This window comes from Protopterus annectens, chromosome 11.part0 (genome assembly GCF_019279795.1).
Source record: "Protopterus annectens isolate FY-2018-M chromosome 11.part0, PAN1.0, whole genome shotgun sequence".
NCBI classification, from domain to species: Eukaryota; Metazoa; Chordata; order Ceratodontiformes; family Protopteridae; genus Protopterus; species Protopterus annectens.
Genome location: NC_056745.1, coordinates 1,442,452,089 through 1,442,474,236, shown reverse-complemented (window position 1 = coordinate 1,442,474,236; position 22,148 = coordinate 1,442,452,089). Strand labels below are relative to the sequence as shown.

Sequence of the window (22,148 nt, the reverse complement as noted above, 5' to 3'; positions counted from 1 at the left end):
CCCAAGAAGATGCAGATGCTGTTAAAACAGTCCATGCAACCCCAGAGGTACATTGTTAGTTCTGCAGGTGAAACCTGTTAATATGTTTTGTATACTGCAACATGTGGACAGTATGTGATATAAACAAAAGAGAGCATACTGTACAACCCTGTATCAGTTCACATGGAATGTAGACAAGGTATTATACTCATTCATTCTAATACTAACAAAAAAGTCATTATGTAAAGCTTTAAATAACTCCATCAGAAAGGCTAAAAAACTCTGAAAAGGTGAGATGCATTTTACACTGTGAGAAGTATGCCATAAATCAGTAGAGGCTGCTACTTTATTCTGCAGATATAAATATACTTCTGTAAAACAACAGTAGAGCAGAAATCCTTCCCTCTCCTACTGTCTGACACACCTGTTTCACCTTCTCCAAAATCTTACAGTCTAGTTTAAGAACAACTAAGTTTCTTTAGCTGTCTAAAATGTTTTTTTATATACCTAAACTGCAAATTTGTCAAAATAGCCCAACTGTTTCATAATCTGTTCAACCCAGATCCAGTTCAAAACTGCTCCAACATGTTGCTGGGAAGTCCACTTAAAATATTTGTATACTAATCTCTGTCTCTTTCATGCACTAGTTTTAGAGGCTTTTTGTAAAACCTTTAATACTATTTCAAGAGTCCCTTCCAGACTTCTGTATTCCTAATTTCATATTTCTGTAACAGGAAGCTAACTAAAAATGTTGCAGAACATATTTCTGGCTGTACGTTTTAATCAGTGAATATACATAGAAGTTTGTGTGCCTGCCTCCATTCCTGACCTCTCACACCCAAACGTCTTCAGCTGTGTCATCCGTATCATGAAAAGACACACACCTTTCTTATTCTTTGCCATCCATACATATAGGAGTGAGTTGAGTGAGTCAACATACTCTGAATAATGTCATCAAGTTCCGGTCTTTTGTAAACTGAGCGACTTGTTGTCTCCATGGCTGAGGGCTGTGGTCACTACAACTTCACTTCTGAAAACTGCCTTGTTTTAGAATTATATTTCTCAGATGCCGTTATGGCTTTCATTTTGTTGAAGGCTTTTATGAGCCCTGATCCTTGTGGTTAGTTAATTTACCAAACACCCAGCAAAATAAATGATCTGCATCTCGAGCATGCCTCAAAATACAAAGGTCCAAGAGATGTTTAACCTAGTGCAGCTGTCTTCCATGTCCAGTAATGTAGAAACAGTAAACATTACATTAGCCTTATTAACCTTCAGGTCATGGAAACAATTCAGTAAAAGCATCCTGTATGGCAAAGCCTGTGCTACATATCAATAGATTTCCTTATGGAAAAGTGTTGCCCCTTGCTGTTTTCGCCAAATGAAGAGCTGTGCAATGAGGCACGTTCACCACATTTGCTTCATATATTTAATGTCAGCTGTGTAGTTGTTGATCTTCCTTAATTCTGAAGTCACAACTGAAGGCTTCCATCGGTAGTACAAGAAAGGGTGCTGAGGTATAACTCAGTGATGTCTAAATGCCCATCACCGCTGCTTACCCTGGGCACTAACACCGCACCATTGAGCAGCATTCTGCCTCCTTCAAGGATGACACCACAAATACGAACTGAAGGTCAGTGACTTAACATGTGACTTAATTTTTGATGTCATTTGAAGGAGGTAAAATATGTGTCAGCTTGCGTGGACGTGGTTGACAGACCGAACTGCTTCACCACCAGCCTCCTTAGCCTCTCGAGTATTGGCTAAAACTTTGGCCATCCCCATAGTACCTTTTTCAGACATTCACACCTTGATAAGCCATCTGACATAGCAAAACTGGCCCAGTATAATCTAAGTGTTACTGCTCAGTGCCACGAGTCTAAACAAAAAACTCCACTCCCTGCAAGCTCCCCTCACCATGGAGAACATAAATGTCTCTGTAGTTGCAGAGACATGCCTTAAAGCCATAGAGAAATTTCCAGCAGTGCAAGGCTATAATGCCTTCTACATGTTTAGACCAGCTACTGCACAGGAAAGGACCAAAGGTGGAGGTGTGTCACTGTTCATCAAAAACAGTCACGTCCAAGGCTGGCCAAGCAGTATAATGGTCTTCTTCTCCTTATTGAAATGACCATAAGCAGAGTCACGTACCATAACATTGTAAGCTATAGGTCTCCTTGTATAACTCACGGTACCGTTACAACATACCTAAATGAACAGGGTCACTGTGCATTCAGCCTAACACCGTACTCCTTGGGGACTTCAGCTACCCCACTCTAAACTGGGAAACGTCCACAACTTCCACTGTGCGGGCTCAGAGATTCCTGTACTTTGTTAACATGATCATCTAGCCTGTACACCCACTAGGGTGCCAACATTCTTATCCTGATCCTCAGAAACGTGGGAGAACTTTTCACCCATCCATGTTTAATGTCCTTGTGAGGTCAAACCATAAAGCTGTATTCTTTGAAATTAAACTAAAACATGAGACCCATCAAACCCTTGAACATGTAGGAATTATTTCAAAGCAAACCTTCTTCTACTCTGTAATACCCTGGTAAAATTTCAAAGCCTCCCCAAACCATGTGAACTCTGCTGCCTATGCCAAATTGTTTACAGAGACCCTATACCATCATGTAAATAGCTGCACTGAGTCATCTGTACCCAGCCAAAATAAGCACAGGACAAACACAAAGAACAAGTCACCCTAGTAGATTCCCAATTTCAACAAGTTGTGTAACAAAAGGAAGAAAACCATAGCCAAAGCTAGGACGTACAATGCAAAGCAGGGCAAGGAACCCCATCATCAAATTACATAAGCAACTAAGGAGTCTTCTCAATCCACCAAAGCCATATCTGTGGTAAGGATAGCCTCACAGGCAAAGGGCAACCCCAAGACCTTCTTCAGCTGTGTCCACACCCTCACTGGTAATTCACAATAGTGTACTGAAGTAATTGTAAACAGAACCACCTATACCAAGCTTATGGATATTGCAACTGGCTAATCAATTTAGCTCTAATTTCATCACAGTCTCCTCTGGCATCTCTCAAGAGATACCCTTAATCATACCCCCCCCCGGGCTATCACTAGTGAACGAGTCCTCAATGTGCACTCCAAGGCAAAAAATACTGTATCTGTGGACCCAGATAAAATCCCAGGATGCCTGCTGAATAACACAAAACATGAAGATGACTCCTCTAAAATCATTCCTAGCATCCTAATTAGCTTTATAGCTACAGATTGGAGGACTGCAATAGTTATCCCTCTGCACAGGGGTGGCCATCTATGGACCTGGGTAACTAGAGACCCATAAGTCTGACTAGTCTCATACGTAAAGTCATGGAAAGAGTTATCTTGGATATTATAAATAAAGATATAGGAAACGTTTAGACACTGGATCCAACACAGTTTGGTTTTGTCAAATGCAGATTGTGTGTAATCTATCTGGCAGACATTTTTGAGAAAGTCAGCATAGCCATGGATGAGAGAAAAGTGGTGCACACTACCTATCTTGGCCTAGCCAAACCATTTGACACTATCCAGTATTGAGCACTGACGGAAACTAACAAACGTAAGAGTAAACCACCATGTTGCCTATTGGATAGCCAGTTGCTTTACAGATAGGACATAGGAGGAAATCAAAGCTAATGTCAAAGGTCTCCAGTTTAGCAAGTTTATGGATGACTGCGAATTCAGCATAATCATAGAATTCCCTAAAGACAATAATAACCTCCAAGAGGAATTTTCGGAAACTAATAATTGATGTCAAAATCACGGTCTACAACTGAATGCCAAAAAATGTATAATATAGTATTCTTTGGAAAGTTGGCCACCATGGGAAATTAGCAGATAGACGATACACCCCCAATAGTAGACTCGGTTAGGGACTTGAGAACATATGTAGATAGCGACTTGGCCTTTGACCATCATGTATCTACTGTTGTAAGGAAATACTTCTATATTCTACAACTTCTACATAAAGGTATGGCATCCAGGTCCAAGGATGTCATTGTCAGACTGTACGTATCCCTCATTTGACCAGTCATTGAGTACAATGCTCATTGACCAATCATTTAGTACACTGCTCATTGACCAATCATTGAGTACAATGCTCATTTTGGTATGTACTTGACCAGGCATATGCAACAACTGGAATGCTCAAAGAGGCTCCTCACTAAAAGAATCTTCTTCTTCTTCCGGCTTTTCCCTGTTAGGTGTCGCCACAGAGAATCACATGTCCGCTCATGATTGGCAGTGGAGTTTTACAGTGTTGAGTTGCCAGCCCGGCGCCCAAAAAGAATACATGGCATTAACAACATGAAATATGCAAACTGCCTCAAAGCCTTATTTTTATGCTAAGTATCCTACAGACTACTGAGACATGATCTGTGTCTGGCTTACAAGGCATCATCTGATCCAGTACTGAGAGACTTGCTGTACGTCCGCATGTCAAACAGCATTGGAAATACTTGCTCAAAGGACCTAAACCTCATTTGCACTGTAAGTAGAACATGTTGGTTTGATAAGTACATGTCTCAGGGACTACTCTTACTTTGGAACAGGCTTCCCATCTATGTGAAGCAGAGTGTGTTCCTGATCATATACACAAACACAGCCTAGAACAATTTATTTATTTTATTTATTTATTTGAAGTTTGGTTGCCAGGATGGTCCATTGGGCCAAATGAGCCCGTTTTCAATGGAGTCCTGGGGAGAAAAGCTCCATGGATACAATAAAAAACATAGTGAAATACAATATATAAAAACATAGTAAAATGTAAGGAGAGTACATTTAAGCCAAAGTAAATCAAAGCAGAAATAGAAGGTAAAGCATAACAATATGTAACAATTCACATCAGTTTACAAAACAACATTTTTTTTTTAAGTCACTATAATCACTAAGATAGATATTTAGTTTAAGACAATAGTGTGAAGGTATGTACACAGAATTAAATGTAAGTGTTTATTTACTGTATGTAAGTTCCTGTAGATGTGATCTGGTTATTGGCTAAGGGATAAGATAGTGGCTGGGAAAGTTAAGCAGGATGGGAACATGAGCATTCCCACAGTGTTTGTAAGTGTGAGTGAAGGAGAGTTTTAAAGGAGGGGAGACTGCAGGTGCTACGAATATGAGGTGGGAGGGAGTTCCAGAGACGGGCTAGGGAAAAAGAGAGTAGGAGTTTGCCTGCTGGATGGGTTGGTTTGTGGAGTTTGATTAAGTTCTGAGTGTTGGTTCTTAGAGGTCGACTGGGTATGTGAATAGTGAAGATTGAGGCAAGAGAAGGGCAGAGGGAGGGCTTGAATATGAGCTTGTGGGCATGAGTTAGTTGAGTGTAGATGAGATAATTGGGAAGTTCTAGCCAATTTAGCTTGCGAAGAGCAATGCAGTGATGAAAGGAGGATCTGTGGCCAGTGATGAATTTGGCGATTTTATTATAGCAGGAGGAGAGTTTTGTTTTGGTGGAGGATTGTAGATTGGTAAAGAGTGGGGTACCATAAAGGAGGGAAGGGATGAGATATGTGGAAGCAAGGAGGAATCTAGTGGATGGGGTGAGGAAGCGAATATGGCGATAGAACATACCGAGTTTCTGGTGAGTTTTTTTTATGTTACTTTGTATATGGGTGTCAAATTTAAGCTGATTATCAATAAGAACGCCTAATAGTTTAGCACTGGGAACAATTTCAAGGGTAGTATTGTTGTGACTGGTTATAGAGAATGAATTTATGTTGATATTTAAGGCTTTGGATGGGGTGAATATCATGAGTTTAGTTTTTGATGGATTAAGAGCCAGATGATTATCTAGCATCCATTGTTCGATGGTAGAGAAGGCATCTTGTGTTAGCTGTATCAGGGTGGGAATGGAGTTAGCAGCACAGATAATTGTTGAATCATCAGCATATTGGATGATTTTAGCATTAGGAATAGTGTGGTGGAAGTCGTTGATGAAAATGTTAAACAGTAAGGGACCTAATATAGAACTTTGGGGTACACCAGTGGCAGTGTTAAGAAATAAGGAAGTGGATTTCTTCCATTTGACGGCTTGTTGCCTATTGGAAAGGTAGCTAGTAAACCAGTTAATAGAATTGGGTGAGAGTTGTAGATTAGAGAGTTTAGTCAGAAGGAGAGAGTGAGAGATAGTATCGAAAGCCTTAGAAAGATCCAAGAGGAGTGTGGAAACGATATAGTTAGAGTCGCGTGCTTTATTTATGGTTTCAAGGAAGGATAGTAGAGCAGTAGTAGTGCTGTGACCAGGTCTGAATCCATGCTGTGTGGGAGTAAGTAGGTGATTGTTGATGAGGTGGGGTAGAAATTGAATATGAATACATTTCTCAAGTAGTTTAGAGATGGGGGATAGGATGGCAATAGGTCTAAAGTTGGAGATGTTATTATTGTTTCCACCTTTGTGGAGGGGAATAATATATGCTTTCTTCCAGATTTGGGGTACATAGCCTTCTTGAATAGACCAGTTTATAAGAATACAGATGGGGAAGGCAATGGCATCAGCAGCTGTTTTTAGGAAAAAGGAAGGGATATTATCAGGGGCATTAGAGTGGGGGATCGGAAATTTACCCCTTGACTGGCACCTATGCCTCAATTGGACAGAGGCAGCTTGGAAACGCTTAGCCAAAAATACAACTAGATGCCCCTGGATGACTTATTTTGTCATTTGCAAATGAGAAAACATGTCTAGATCTAAAAATGTCTCATAGGGCCATTAGCTTAGTAATCCCATATGAACCTATGTACCTATCTAGTAACTCTTCCAAGCTCATTAATGCTGCTGGCAAAAAAAGAAAGGGTAGATTTTGTCTCAGCAGATATAAGTTCACATCCTCACATTAGTATTATGTGCTAGCCCTAACCCTGCCCCCATCCTTAATGTGCAGCTTGCCTAACAGAAACCCCTTCCTATAACACTACTGCTATACAAGGCAGGCCAGACACAGAACAGACACATGCACACAGACACACTCACACAAACACACTCACACTGACACTCACACAGACACACACACACACACACACACACACACACACGCGCGCACACACACACACACACACACACACACACACACACACACACACACACACACACACACACATACACACTAGATCTAACACATACTACTCACACATGCACTAAATCTATCCCTTACCCTAACCATAAAGCACACACTCACATGTACACCCTAACTCTAACTTCTTAACTAATTCCTATCCTAATACTAAAACACGCGCACACACACACACACACACACACACACACACACACACACACACACACACACACACACTCGCTGAAAAACTTCCTGCCCCAGCATTTACCTGTATGGACCAACCTGAATTCATCCAAGTTATTATTCACACAAACCGTCTTTCACTTACTTGCGTCACACAAATGCCTCTCAGCCAAGGCAGCTATAACCATAAATTTTATATATAACCTTAGTCTATATCTGTAAAATTGATGCATTAAGAACTTTATATTACACTGTATCTATGTGTTACTTCTCCATTGTAATGTTTTGATATTTTGTAAAATTGTCCTGTTGTAAATGTGGAGCTTTTCCTCCCAGGGCTGTGCTGGAAAAGAAATTGTATCCGGTCAGAGTTTCTCAGTAAACAAATACAAATGTAAAATTAAAATTAAAAAAAAAAAAAAAAATATATATATATATATATATATATATATATATATATATATATATATAAAACCTGTTTTTATTGAATTATATTTATATTTCAATTGATGTTCTTAGTGGATTGAAAACACAACTGGCATTTTTGCAAGTTGTAGCTTATATTGTCACCTTACTTTTATAAGAAACAGTTTTATTACTAAGTCACACTACAGCATGCATAAAAATATTCCAAACAGGCGACTGCAACATAATATACAAAAGTAAAATAAACGTCAACATCTCAACAAAGAGAGCAATCCTGTATAAAATGCGAATGGGAACAATACATAAAAAGAACACAATCAAATTGGCATTCTACTCAATATGTTACTATTCATACATGTAATCCTGATTTTATAGCCACCTTTATTTGCCTTGCCTTATGTCCCCATTATTAAATCATTTAAAATCAGCAGTATTACTCCATTCATCGACTCTTACTCTGATAGATGTAATCATCCTCTCCATTTACTCGTAATATCCTTCCCTCTTCCCTTTACACACGTCTTCTTCTCATTCTTTATCAGCTCGGTTACTAATTCCTTCACTTCTTTTCTGTTGCTGGGTCGTTTCTTTTCCATTTTCTAGTCGTAGCTTTGTCCCCATTATACCTATTATTCATGGTAATCTTTGTCTTTTACTGTGATATCCCTACATCACCCCAAAAATACAGTTGTCTAGTTAGTGTACCCCTCTTGTCCGTTATCCCTACTATCACAGCTTATTTGCATGTCATTTCTCAACCTTGTTACACTTGGATAATCCCAAAAACTATGTAACTAAGTTCCCGTGTAATCTATATTAAATCTCAGGCACTGCTTTAATACTTGATACTTGTACTTGATACATGTTAGCAGTTTTGCTAGTTGTATAAAAATACTTAAACAAGCATTTCCATGTGAAAATTCTAAGATGTCTTGGTTTAGTAGCGTATCTAATACACTTATTTGAGTCTGTTCCTGCTCAGTAAACAGAATCTTGTGCTCCTTCTTCCAAAACTCTCTCATCCTGATTATGTTTTCTTTCAGACTAAGTAATCCTTTACATGTCTTTGATAATATTGCTTCTAGCTCAGTTTTTCCACTTCTCAAATTCATTATCACAGTAGCACATTCAGGCATCTGTCTATTGCCAGAGATAATACATTTTAATTTCTGATAGACTGCTGTCATGCCTATATAATTCCGGCTCGTGTCCCAACTGAAATTCCTTTTAACATTCCTCCCATGATTTAATCCTAGCTCCCACCATCCACTGAGACCAATAACAAATATTAGTTTATTTTCCCTCCACCTCCGGGTGACCCCCTTGAGTACTCTTTTCCCACCCCATTCCTTCAAGTGGAAATAATCCCTTCCTCCATTTTTTAAAGCAGTCCTCTCAAACAGCATTCAAACTACTTTCTGCAGTTCATGCAATATAATCAGTTCACGATCCCCTCTAACCATTCACAGTAACACCTCTAGAATCTCACTTCCTTTCCTCAGTCTTTCCGTAACTTTCCAGATCATCCTTGTCCAAGTTGTCTCATAATGTCTATGTCTACATCTGAATATAAAAGCAGTTGGACTGGCCTTTGCATGCTTTTCAGTATTAGGGACCCTGCTTCTCCTCTGGCATTACTAACCGTTCCCAAGCCACTCTTGCTTTCCCATTGCCCCATAAGAATGTCATCATGTTGTCTCATTTTTTTGAATTTGCTGCTTGGAGATTCCACCAAAATACATGGCTGGGATAAAGAAATCGAGGCAATACAGACTGCGTCACTTGGACCCTTTGGTATAATGCCAGAGGGATACTTCTCCGTTTTATCATTATTTCCTTTACTTTTTCCATCACATTTCAAATGCCCCTAGATGTGTCTCCTCAATTGCTCATCACATCTAAATTCGGAGATACACCTTACTGCTGTAACCCCATAAATACCCATAATTTTTCTTTAGTTCCCCTATCAGTACTTGGGACTTCTCTTGGTTTATCTAATAACACATTCACTTCCTAAATTTGCTTAATGCTTCCCATTGCACAGGAATATCAACTTGCAGCCTAGTTAAGGTAATTAAAATGTTATCAGCAAACAGCAAGGTACCTCTGTTAACAGCAAACAGTAAGATACCTCTGTTAACAGCAAACAGTAAGATACCTCTGTTAACAGCAAACAGTAAGATACCTCTGTTAACAGCAAACAGCAAGATACCTCTGTTAACAGCAAACAGCAAGATACCTCTGTTAACAGCAAACAGCAAGATACCTCTGTTAACAGCAAACAGTAAGATACCTCTGTTAACAGCAAACAGTAAGATACCTCTGTTAACAGCAAACAGTAAGATACCTCTGTTAACAGCAAACAGTAAGATACCTCTGTTAACAGCAAACAGTAAGGTACCTCTGTTAACAGCAAACAGTAAGGTACCTCTGTTAACAGCAAACAGCAAGATACCTCTGTTAACAGCAAACAGCAAGATACCTCTGTTAACAGCAAACAGCAAGATACCTCTGTTAACAGCAAACAGTAAGACACCTCTGTTAACAGCAAACAGCAAGATACCTCTGTTAACAGCAAACAGCAAGATATCTCTGTTAACAGCAAACAGTAAGATACCTCTGTTAACAGCAAACAGTAAGATACCTCTGTTAACAGCAAACAGTAAGGTACCTCTGTTAACAGCAAACAGTAAGGTACCTCTGTTAACAGCAAACAGTAAGGTACCTCTGTTAACAGCAAACAGTAAGGTACCTCTGTTAACAGCAAACAGTAAGGTACCTCTGTTAACAGCAAACAGTAAGATACCTCTGTTAACAGCAAACAGTAAGGTACCTCTGTTAACAGCAAACAGTAAGGTACCTCTGTTAACAGCAAACAGTAAGGTACCTCTGTTAACAACAAACAGTAAGGTACCTCTGTTAACAGCAAACAGTAAGGTACCTCTGTTAACAGCAAACAGTAAGATACCTCTGTTAACAGCAAACAGTAAGATACCTCTGTTAACAGCAAACAGTAAGATACCTCTGTTAACAGCAAACAGTAAGATACCTCTGTTAACAGCAAACAGTAAGGTACCTCTGTTAACAGCAAACAGTAAGATACCTCTGTTAATTTGCCCCTATTCATAATTGCTCATTTCAGAATTCATTCCACTCTTGTCCCTCTTGTTAAGAAGAATGCTGGGGATAGCCTTGCTTGGACCTTCACCTTCCATTCTTAGTTCTTTAAGATGGAACACCTCTCTCTCTATACCTGTTGCTGGTGCAAATGTATCACCAATGTCCTCAACAATTTTGGGGCATTGCCAAAGTCATACTTCCACTCTTTTGAGCAACAGCCTCCTATCCAAACTGGGCTGCAGTTTAGCTCTGATTTCCCTCACTCATATCTCATTCTCCATATTTCCTTTTTGCTTTCTTACTCTGTAAATCCTTCAACCCTTGTGTTAACCTCTACCTGGAGTGCTTTCCCTCCCTCACCTTATCCACAGTATTTTCTATTACAATTCCATTAATTTGCTCCTTGCTTCTATCCCAGGTATCTCCATCCCACTTGTAAACTGTATTCAGCTAAATTTTGCTTTTTCATTATGTTCCACAATGTCAATTACACCCATTTGCCTGTTGAAACTTGCCGCAGATGTCCCCTCTTTAGCTACCTTCTTAGCCCTTGGGTCCCCTGAGACATGTACCTCTCTAAAACATTTATTTCATTTACCACCTCTCAGGTTTCGCACCCTGCCTGAGTTGGAATAGCTTATCAAAATAACACTTATGAGTAATGTTGATGCTCTAAGTATTACCAAAGTAACACTTATGAGTAATGTTGATGCTCTAAGTATTACCAAAATAACACCTATGAGCAATTTTGGTGCTCTAAGTATTACCAAAGTAACACTTATGAGTAATGTTGATGCTCTAGGTATTACCAAAGTAACACTTATGAGTAATGTTGGTGCTCTAGATATCACCAAATACCACATATGAGTAATGTTGATACTGTAGGTATTACCAAAGTAACACTTATGAGTAATGTTGGTGCTCTAGGTATTACCAAATTAACACTTATGAGTAATGTTGATTCTCTAGGTATTACAAAAGTAACACTTATGAGTAATATTGTTGCTCTAAGTATTACCAGAGTAACACTTATGAGTAATGTAGGTGCTCTAAGTATTACCAAAGTAACACTTATGAGTAATGTTGGTACTCTAAGTATTACCAAAGTAACACTTATGAGTAATGTTGGTGCTCTAGGCATTACCAAATAACACTTATGAGTAATGTTGATTCTTTAGGTATTACCAAAGTAACACTTATGAGTAATGTTGATGCTCTAAGTATTACCAGAGTAACACTTATGAGTAATGTTGGTGCTCTAGGTATTACCAAATAACACTTATGAGTAATGTTTATTCTTTAGGTATTACCAAAGTAGCACTTATGAGTAATGTTGATGCTCTAAGTATTACCAAAGTAACACTTATGATTAATGTTGGTGCTCTAGATAGTAAGGATGCTCCTTCTGCATTCACCATCTTCTGGTACAACCAGCCTTTAAAGGCCACCAAACATCCCATTTTTATCACATATCTTTTCATCCAATTGCAAATTGAATCCACTTTTAACTAATAATGCCACTGCCTACTCCTTTGTCCCTTCCAAACTGATTCCTTTACCAAACTATAACCCTTCCATTGTAATTTTAGATGTTCTTTCCTTTCTGAGTGTGTCTGTACAAGTGCCTTATGGTCTGTTTCCAAACTCCGAAGCTGCTGCAGTATTCTGCCCCATTTAACTAGATTAGTTGGCTCATTAACATTCCGAGTTCCAGTCTGCAGTGTTTGACCCTTGATCCCATTTAACTGGATTAGTTGGCTCATTAACATTCCAAGTTCCAATCTGCAGTCTTTGCCCCTTGTACTCCCCCACCCTTCTGTTCTTCTCATTGCTACCTATTTCAGGAGCCAGAGATACCATCATCATACTGGTATCCCACCTTGTAGGGAGCTCCTCCACACAGGTACTCCAAAGCTCTCGACTTTTACTATGTTTATGCCAGTAACCCATTCTATATGGTAGACAGGCTCACCTTTCTTAGTAAATTGTTTCCCTGCATTCATAAAAAAATAAAAATAAATAAATAAATATAGAATCCAACATGATTCCCTTTCCAACTCTTTTCAGCCATCATTATGGTCACTGCAATAGGCATGGATAAGCCATCTCTGCCATACTAGACATGGATAAATCATCTCTGCCACACTAGACATGGATAAATCATCTCTGCCACACTAGGCATGGATAAACCATCTCTCCCGTCTTCCCTTTGCTAATTAGAGATACTATTTATAGTGGCGTTACCTGCCATCAGGTGTTCCTATAGAAAGCACTTAATCGCTCCATATTATTAATATACATATTCAGCAACTGACAAACACATTCAATGACCTCTTACCGATTCATAATAAGCAAATTTTACATGAGAAGTATAACATATGTCATACATAATGCTTTAAACAACTCTATCATAAATCTACATAACAAAATCACTGATAGCTATACATTTGATGCAATAATGTCTTTATCAGCCCAACATCAGACAAATATTTAACATAATACATGTATGATTCCAGATTCTGCAAAATGTCTTAACTGTTATTCTAAATATCGAGAAGTCAGAAACACACGTACCAGTAAAATAACAGTAGTTATTTAAAATTTTTTCCTGTCCCCTTTAAAACAAACAAATGTTATCTCTGTTGTAAGGATGCACATACAGTGGATATAAAAAGTTTACACACCCCTGTTAAAATGCCAGGTTATTGTGATATAAAAAAATGAGACCACAATAAATCATTTCAAAACTTTTCCCACCTTTAATGTGAGCTATAACCTATACAATTCAATTGAAAAATAAACAAATCTGTTAGGGGAAAAAATATAAAAAATAAAAAATGTACAATACACTGGTTATATAAGTGTGCAGACCCTTAAACTAATACTTTGTTGTGTGTACACACCTTTAAACTAATACTTTGTTGAAGCACCTTTTGATTTAATTACAGCATTCAGTATTCTTGGGTAGGAGTCTATCAGCATGGCACATCTTGACTTGGCAATATTTGCCCACTCTTCCTTGAAAAAGTGCTTCAAATCTGTTAGATTGCAAGGGCATCTGTTGTGCACAGCCCTCTTCAGGTCACCCCACAGATTTTCTATTAGATTTAGGTTTGGGCTCTGGCTGGGCCATTCCAAACTTTAATTTTCTTCTGGTGAAGCCATTCTTTTGTTGATTTGGATGTATGCTTGGGGTCATTGTCATACTGAAAGGTGAAATTCCTCTTCATCTTCATCTTTCTAACAAATGCCTGAAGGTTTTGGGCCAAATGTGATTGATATTTGGAACTGTTTATAATTCCCTCCACCTTGACTAAAGGCGAAGTGTTGTTTTTGTGCTAAATGTACCTTTTGGAATTGTGGCCAAAAGGTTCACCCGTAGTCTCATCAGACCATAACACATTTTCCCACATGCTTTTGGGAGACTTGATGTATTGTTTTGCAAATTTGAGTTGGGCCTGGATGTTTTTCTGTGTAAGAAAAGGCTTCCAGTCTTGCAACCCTACCCCATAGTCTAGACATATGGAGACTACGGGAGATTGTTGTCACATGTAGTACACAACCAATACTTGCCAGAAATTCCTGCAGCTCCTTCAGTGTTGATGCAGGTCTCTTGGCAGCCTCCTTGACCAGTTTTCGTCTGGTCTTTTCATCAATTTTGGAGGGGCATCCAGTTCTTTGCAAAGTCACTGCTGTCCCATATTTTCTCCACTTTTTGATGACTGTCTTCAATGTGTTCCATGGTATATCCAATGCTGTGGAAATTTTTTTTGTACCCTCTGGCTGATACCTTTCAACAATGAGATCCCTTTGATGCTTTGTAAGCTCTGTGAGAACAATGGCTTTTGCTGTAGCAGGCAACTGAGTAAATGTCAGGAAACTCCTACTAGGACAGCTGAACTTTATTTGGGGATAATCAGAGTCTCTTTAATTGATGGCAGGTGTGTACCCAAGAAGACTGAATGTTGTAATTAAATCAAAAGGTGCTTCAACAAAGTACTAGTTTAAGGGTGTGCACACTTATGCAACAAGCGTATTGTACATTTTTACTTTTTATATTTTTTTCCCTAACAGTTTTGTTTGTTTATTAACTGAATTGTACAGGTTATAGGTCACATTAGAGGTAGGAAAAGTTTTGAAATGATTTATTGTGATCTCATTTTTATATCACAAAAACCTGGCATTTTAACAGGGGTGTGTACACTTTTTATATCCACTGTACCTCATTTAAATGTTCATTTTAAGTCCATTCTCAACAACAATATTCCTGTCTGATATCACATGTCAGTCTATTAAAGATGTCAGTCATTCATCATTTAAACCACATACCAGGGCTGATATAGCATGTCCTTCAGTCTGTTTTAAACCATTCCTTACCAAATATTGCATCAAAATATTCTCTAGGTTTACTAGAGTTAAGTAGAGTGTAGAGCAAACAAAAACATTTTCCACTTTGCTCCATTGCATTTATAACTATTACTCAGTTAAATATTTGAGTTGAAGATGGATTCAGACAAACAGTTGAGAGCACACATCATCACGTCATTTCCCATCTAGATTTCTCCATTAACAAGTAAATAACCAAATTTCCCTTAACCTTGTGCCAGTATCCTGCTGTGCTATAAAATTCACTCTCTTTCTGCATGTCCACCTTGCCTGGCCCTTGCTTAATGTGGCAACATCTTTCCCTTCAACATTTGTTGTCATTTAAATAGCAGAAACTTCTCTTGTCCATCCCCACCTTGTTGACCTTCTGTGATCCTTCACTTCAATGTCTCCACTCCTTCAAATGACTGGGTATCTCATAACAAATTCACTAGTTTCTGAAATGCCGTGCATGCCTCCAGCACATCACTTAAAGTATGTCATGTACCAAGAAAAATTCTTAACTGTGCCAGACAGAGCAGGTGTCAATGTAAACCTCTTTATTGGCATAAAAGCAGTTTTACTTTTCTTGGTGTCTACTGAAAGATCAAAAATCTACAAATACCTTTGGTTCAGACAAAGACAGCATTTTCTCCCTGATTCCAAAAGTTGGAAAAGTTGCAAAATGAATAATCGAGGGTCTAGGTCTGCCCCTCACCTCTCCAAGTTCCTAAAGAGTGTGATGATCCCCATTTACTTCTGTCTCACTTTGGGACAATCCAGTCCATTTCTCCCAAAATAAAATACAATCTCTGCCCTCAGTCTGTTAGGTAAATGTAGTATCCTTATATATATATATATATATATATATATATAAAACATTTTTTTTTTTTTTTTTTTGCTTTTCCCTGTCTTTACAATCTATCAGTTTGGCCTTCACATAATCCATCAGGCCTCATTTGCTTCTATACACATCTTAAGCTCCATATTTTCATCAACTAGAGCTTGTACTACACATAACTACTCATTTAGGACATCATCAATCTTTCCAAAATGTGTCGGCTCAACATGTGTTCAGTAAGTGTTTGTTTCATGTCCTTTATTTCCTTCAAAATAAAAACCTAACAACACCCCATGGTCTCCATTTTGTTTTATCATTTCTTCCACTTCTAAATTATTCTGCCATTACCTCATGCATGTTCAACACTGTAATACCCGGGGGAAGCTGGTTTTACTAAATACTTGTTTCTTACAGTTTATTTTACCCTTCTTGACATTTGTGAGCTGCAGTAACAGGTTGGTTATATTTTTAAACAATTGCTTCTTATAACTCATACTGTAAGACAGACAACCGCTGAGTTCAGAAAAAAACGACTACAAGAGAACAAGTCGACATACACACTACAGGAGTGCCATACCAGAAGTTCCTTGTCACTTTGCTTTTGCTCATGAACTAAAGATGTAGCTATAGTTCTGCAAAAATATATGCAGGATTTCTTCATTGAATAAGTCTGAATTTGGTCTAGAAACCCTTTAAACCTAGAGCAGTTTTTCCTGCAATTCAGATGAAATTCATGCTGAAGTTGGGTGATTTCTGTTCCACTGATGGTACAAGGCACAGCAGAAGAATAACATTTAAAGTCATAGCTGAGCACTGATTGCATTACAACAGAAGCATCCAATTTAAGTATTGACCTGTAAATTGAGTCTGTTGATAGTAAAGCTTATATGGGGCTGACGTTTCAGAATGCCTGTTACAACAGACGGTGTCCAGCACTACTACTGCCTCTCATTATAACAGACGGTGTCCAGCACTACTACTGCCTCTCGTTACAACAGACAGTGTCCAGCACTACTACTGCCTCTCGTTACAACATACGGTGTCCAGCACTACTACTGCCTCTCGTTACAACAGACAGTGTCCAGCACTACTACTGCCTCTCATTACAACAGACGGTGTCCATCACTACTACTGCCTCTTGTTACAACAGACGGTGTCCAGTGCTACTACTGACTCTCGTTACAACAGATGATGTCCAGCACTACTACTGCCTCTTGTTACAACAGACGGTGTCCAGCACTACTAATGCCTCTCGTTACTACAGATGGTGTCCAGCACTACTACTGCCTCTCGTTACAACAGACGGTGTCCAGCACTACTACTGCCTGTCATTACTACAGATGGTGTCCAGCACTACTACTGCCTCTCGTTACAACAGACGGTGTCCAGCACTACTACTGCCTGTCGTTACAACAGACGGTGTCCAGCACTACTACTGCCTCTCATTACAACAGACGGTATCCAGCACTTCTACTGCCTCTCGTTACAACAGACGGTGTCCAGCACTACTACTGTCTCTCGTTACAACGGACGGTGTCCAGCCCTACTACTGCCTGTCGTTACAACAGACGGTGTCCAGCACTACTACTGCCTCTCGTTAGAACAGACGGTGTCCAGCACTACTACTGCCTCTCGTTACAACGGACGGTGTCCAGCACTACTACTGCCTGTCGTTACAACAGACGGTGTCCAGCACTACTACTTCTCTTTACAACATACAGTGTCCAGCACTACTACTGCTTCTTGTTACAACAGACGGTGTCCAGCACTACTACTGCCTCTCATTACAACAGACAGTGTCCAGCACTACCACTGCCTCTCTTTACAACAGACAGTGTCCAGCACTACTGCTGCCTGTCGTTTATCAGCTGCAAGATGAATAACACCTTGTAGTTCCTGCAGTGCCTCCATTTTAAAACTATTAAGACTAAAATATCAATACCTTACCAGTATCAGCTAAATGTCAAAGTCCTGCATGACAGCGCAACAACATTTTCGAATACCACAGACAATGCCATATGCAGAACGGAATATGTTACTCTTCAGTACTTGTGTAATATGACTCTGTGCCAGCTCCATGGCCTTAACATACCACACAACCTCTTAGCACAAGAAATCTGGACAAAGCCAAAAATTATGGGGGTACAAAGGACAAAATATATGGACACATTTTTTTATTTTATTTATTTTACATTTGTTGACCGGGATAGTCCGACTGGATGTATGGCCATTTTCAGCGGAGGCCCGGGGAGAAAAGCTCCACATTAAGACAATTTACAGGACAGAAATCTTGACCATATACAATACAGATAATGTCAGACAGGTAAAACATTTCAAATACAGGAACATTTATATAGTACTGTTACAGTAACTTACCAACATACCCGACTAAATAAGTTAAACATTTCGAGTAAAAGGATTAATAAACAATTTTTTTTTAGGGTAACATTGTTTATAAAGTTTACCCAAACTTTAGGAGGTGAGCTACTACAGTAGGAATTAATAGAGAATATCAGAGCACCTGAAATAGCGTGTTAAAGATAGATAGTAAAGAATGGTCCTGCTAGGGGAGAAATTGTCAGTCAGGATTTGTGCATGGGAAAAACCATTGGGCTTTAAGGAAGATTCTTAATTGCTTCTTGAAAAGTGGGGTAGAAGAAAGAGCTGTTAGTTCAGTTGGAAGGGTGTTCCAAGAGTTACCAATAGAGTTTGAGAACAAGCTATCTCCAGATTTGTTGTTGGACTTTAGGGTAGCTACTTGTACCTTATTAGCTGATCAAAGGCTTGTTAGATTTTTATATGGGCAGATGAGGGTAGAGAGTATGGGTGTATCTGTGGGATGGTGTAAGATCTTGTGTATAGTAATAAGTTACTGGAAAAGAATCTGGCTTTGCAATTCCAGCCATCCTAGCAATTTAAGATTTTGGCAGTGGTGGGTTCGAAAAGGGGCACCAGTGGCAAATCTAGCTATGTTATTATAGGCTGTTTCCAACTTATGAAGATTATTTTTGGATAAGTTGGTATAGATTGGGGATGCATAGAGAAGGGTGGAGACCAAGTTCGGGCAATAGCAGTCCTAGCCAGAGGTGTGAGATAGGGTTTAAGTCTGTAGAGGAAACCAAGCTTTTTATTAACTGATTTAATGGTTAGGTTGATATGTGTGTCGAAGTTTAGATTATGATCAATTGTTACATCTAAAAGTTTGGTGGTTGTGTCCGGAGTTATTACAGTACCATTATTAGATGTAATTGTGAAGTTGATAGCAGGAGACTTCTGAGTGGGAGAGAACAGTACCAATTTAGTTTTTTTGGGGTTAAGGAGGAGACAGCATTGATGCAACCAGTTTTCAACTAAGGTAAATACTGCTTGGGTACTTGAATGTAGTCCAGCAGGTGAGGAGGCTGAACATATTAATGTCAAGTCATCAGCATATTGTATGCAGCTGGTTTGTGGAAGGGAGATTTTCAGATCATTTATGAAAATAGTGAAGAGGAGGGGTCCCAGAATAGAGCCTTGTGGGACTCCAAGAGTTATAGGGAGAAAAGTAGATAGTTTATTTTCCCAGAGGACTGCTTGTTGTCTATTTCCTAGATAGGACTTAAACCTATTAACTGTCTGGGCATCTAGTGAAAGTGGTTTGAGTGAGTTTAACAGTAATTGATGATTAACCATATCAAATGGTTTTGAGGGGTCAATAAAGAGGGCTGGGGACAGTAAGCTGTTGTTATGATTTTTATTAATGCAGTCAGAAAAGGGTAGTAGAGCAGTTGTACTATGGAAAGGCCTGAAACCATGCTGGCAGTCAACTAGCAGGTGGTTTTGGAGGAGATGATCAAGTAGCTGATGGTGAATACATCTCTCCATAATTTTTGCTAAGGGGGAAAGTAGGGTTATGGGGCGGAAGTTTGAGAGTTCATTTGAGTTCCCACCCTTATGCAGTGTGATAATATATGAGACTTTCTAGAGGGATGGGATGGAACATTCTGTAATGGTTCTGTTAATTAAGATGGAAACAGGGTAGGCAAGCACTCCAGCTGCCATTTGAAGGTATTCATCTGAGAGGAGATCAGCTGATGAAGTGCATGGTTTAAGCTTAAGAAGTAGAGACTGTATGAGAGATGTTGGGACAGGCTGCAGCTGTAATACTTGGGGTAGGGTGGTAGGCAAGGATGAGTCAGTGGTGGTAACAGGTGGCAAGGTATTTGCTAAAGATTGAACAGTTTCTGAAAAAAAATTGTTAAAAATATCAGCAATTTGGTTGGGAGAATTATGAGTCAAGTTAGAGGGGGTAGGTGTTTTGGCTTGTCCAGGATGGAGTAATTTATTTAATCCTGACCAGAATTTTTGTGGGTTTAGATATCGGGTTTGTTGGAATTTAAGGTAATAGTTTTTTTTATCGAAGAATATTGATTTTTTAGTGGCATTCCGGAGCTGTCTAAAGTTTAAATGATCAATAGGGTCTTTGGTACGTCTCCATATATTCCAGATTTTATTTTTCAGTCTCATTTTTGCCTTGTCTCATTTGAGAGCCAGGGAGCAGGTCTGTTCATAATTTTAATAGTACGAGAGGGGGCATGGTGCTCAAGGATTTTTAGGAATGTATTGTTAAAAAAAAGAGAATGCTTCATTGAGAGGTAGATATTTTAGGGGAGACCAATTGCGGGCTTTTAGGTCTGCTTGAAAGTTACCTAGGTTCAGGTTCTTTTTGTTCCAGGTGGTTCTAAAGTTTAGTTGAGTGGGAATGGTGATCTTTTGTCTAGTTATAAAGGTAAGAGAGTGGTCACTAATATCATCAGGAAGTATGCCTATTTTGTAAGATTGGGGGTTATTGTTGACTAGTATCCAGTCTAAGGTAGTTCGTTTGTTGCTGGGTTTATGGGTTCTGGCAAATTTTAAATATTGCTCATATTAACTTATAGAATTAAAGGTTTTGTGTTAGCATGCATTTTCTAATGGATAAGAAGCGTATAACTCAAATATCTGTTGTTATTTAGTGACTTTGGTCTTCAATGATTTGCCTTAAAACCAGAAATGTATGAAGAACAGATCAAAAATATGAGCATAAATCTAGACATTCTGCAAAGATCTGGCCATTTGAGAGCTATGAGCTTTAACTGTGGCCCAGGCAACCCAGGTTCAAGCTATGTGGAGGGAAGCAGGGTAGGAAAGGGTTAAGTTACATGACCCGAGAGAGACAACAAACACATTTCCCTTGAGTACTGTATTATGTTGTATAATGGAGTATTTTAGTTCGAATTGTAAAGAGTCGTAAGAGGAATGATCTTTAAGTAGAGAAAAGAGAGAATCTTAGAGTTCGGGAGCAAGGACTGAGGAAGCATGGTCTGTGCAGTGAAGCCTAGCATGCAGGGCGTGGAGGACAGGACCTGCGTGGTTAAGACTGCTAAGATTATATGTTGGTGACAACACCCCATGGGTCTCATTCCTGATAAGTTTAAATAGCTGACAGACAAGTAGATAGCACATTGTTTCACAGGTAGCCAGTTAGCTTGTCTTCTTACAACATTAAAAAGTAGAATAATATCCCCTATCCCAAAAGAAAACAAATGTAATAAATTAAAATGTGATGTTCAGGGTATTTGTACTGTAAGTGGTGAGGGGGTGGGGACAGTTGTGTTACATCACTTAGGACAGCTTGTACAGAATAACTTTATCACAAACAGAAATATATACATGTGTGCACACTGGACAGATATCAATCTGTATATTGTACTATGAAATATGTTTTATTCTCCTTGCATGTTGTCACCATGACTGTGTGACTTTGCAACTTAAGCCTTTCACTTGTGTGCTTTCCACTTGCCTGTTGCAAGAATTATCAGTTTATTATAACAGTGTATAGACTATCACAATGACAGTGCATTAGTTTAACAATGTCGAAACACCACAATAATACACAGGTGGGATTACTTAATAGATTTAATTACATCATGCACAAATCCAGAATATGAAAACACTTGGAATTCTGACCACAGAAATAAGTCTGTGAACCACAAATGTATGATTTTAGCCTACTGAGCTTGAAAGAGAAGTCACTCAGGAACATTAAAGCAATTGGGGTGAAAATTATAAACTGTGAAGGACAATAGTCAGAGAGGGACTAAACGTAAACAGAAAACGAACAAATACGATAGGTTTGAGAATGTGGAACAAGGAC

General features: G+C 39.0%; 1 protein-coding gene across 1 annotated transcript in view; it reads left to right on the top strand.

Annotated features, from left to right (window-relative positions):
* TSPAN12 (tetraspanin 12) overlaps positions 1-22,148 on the top strand; it is a 738,019-nt gene that overhangs the window by 227,423 nt on the left and 488,448 nt on the right. The gene's annotated exons all lie outside the window — the stretch shown is intronic.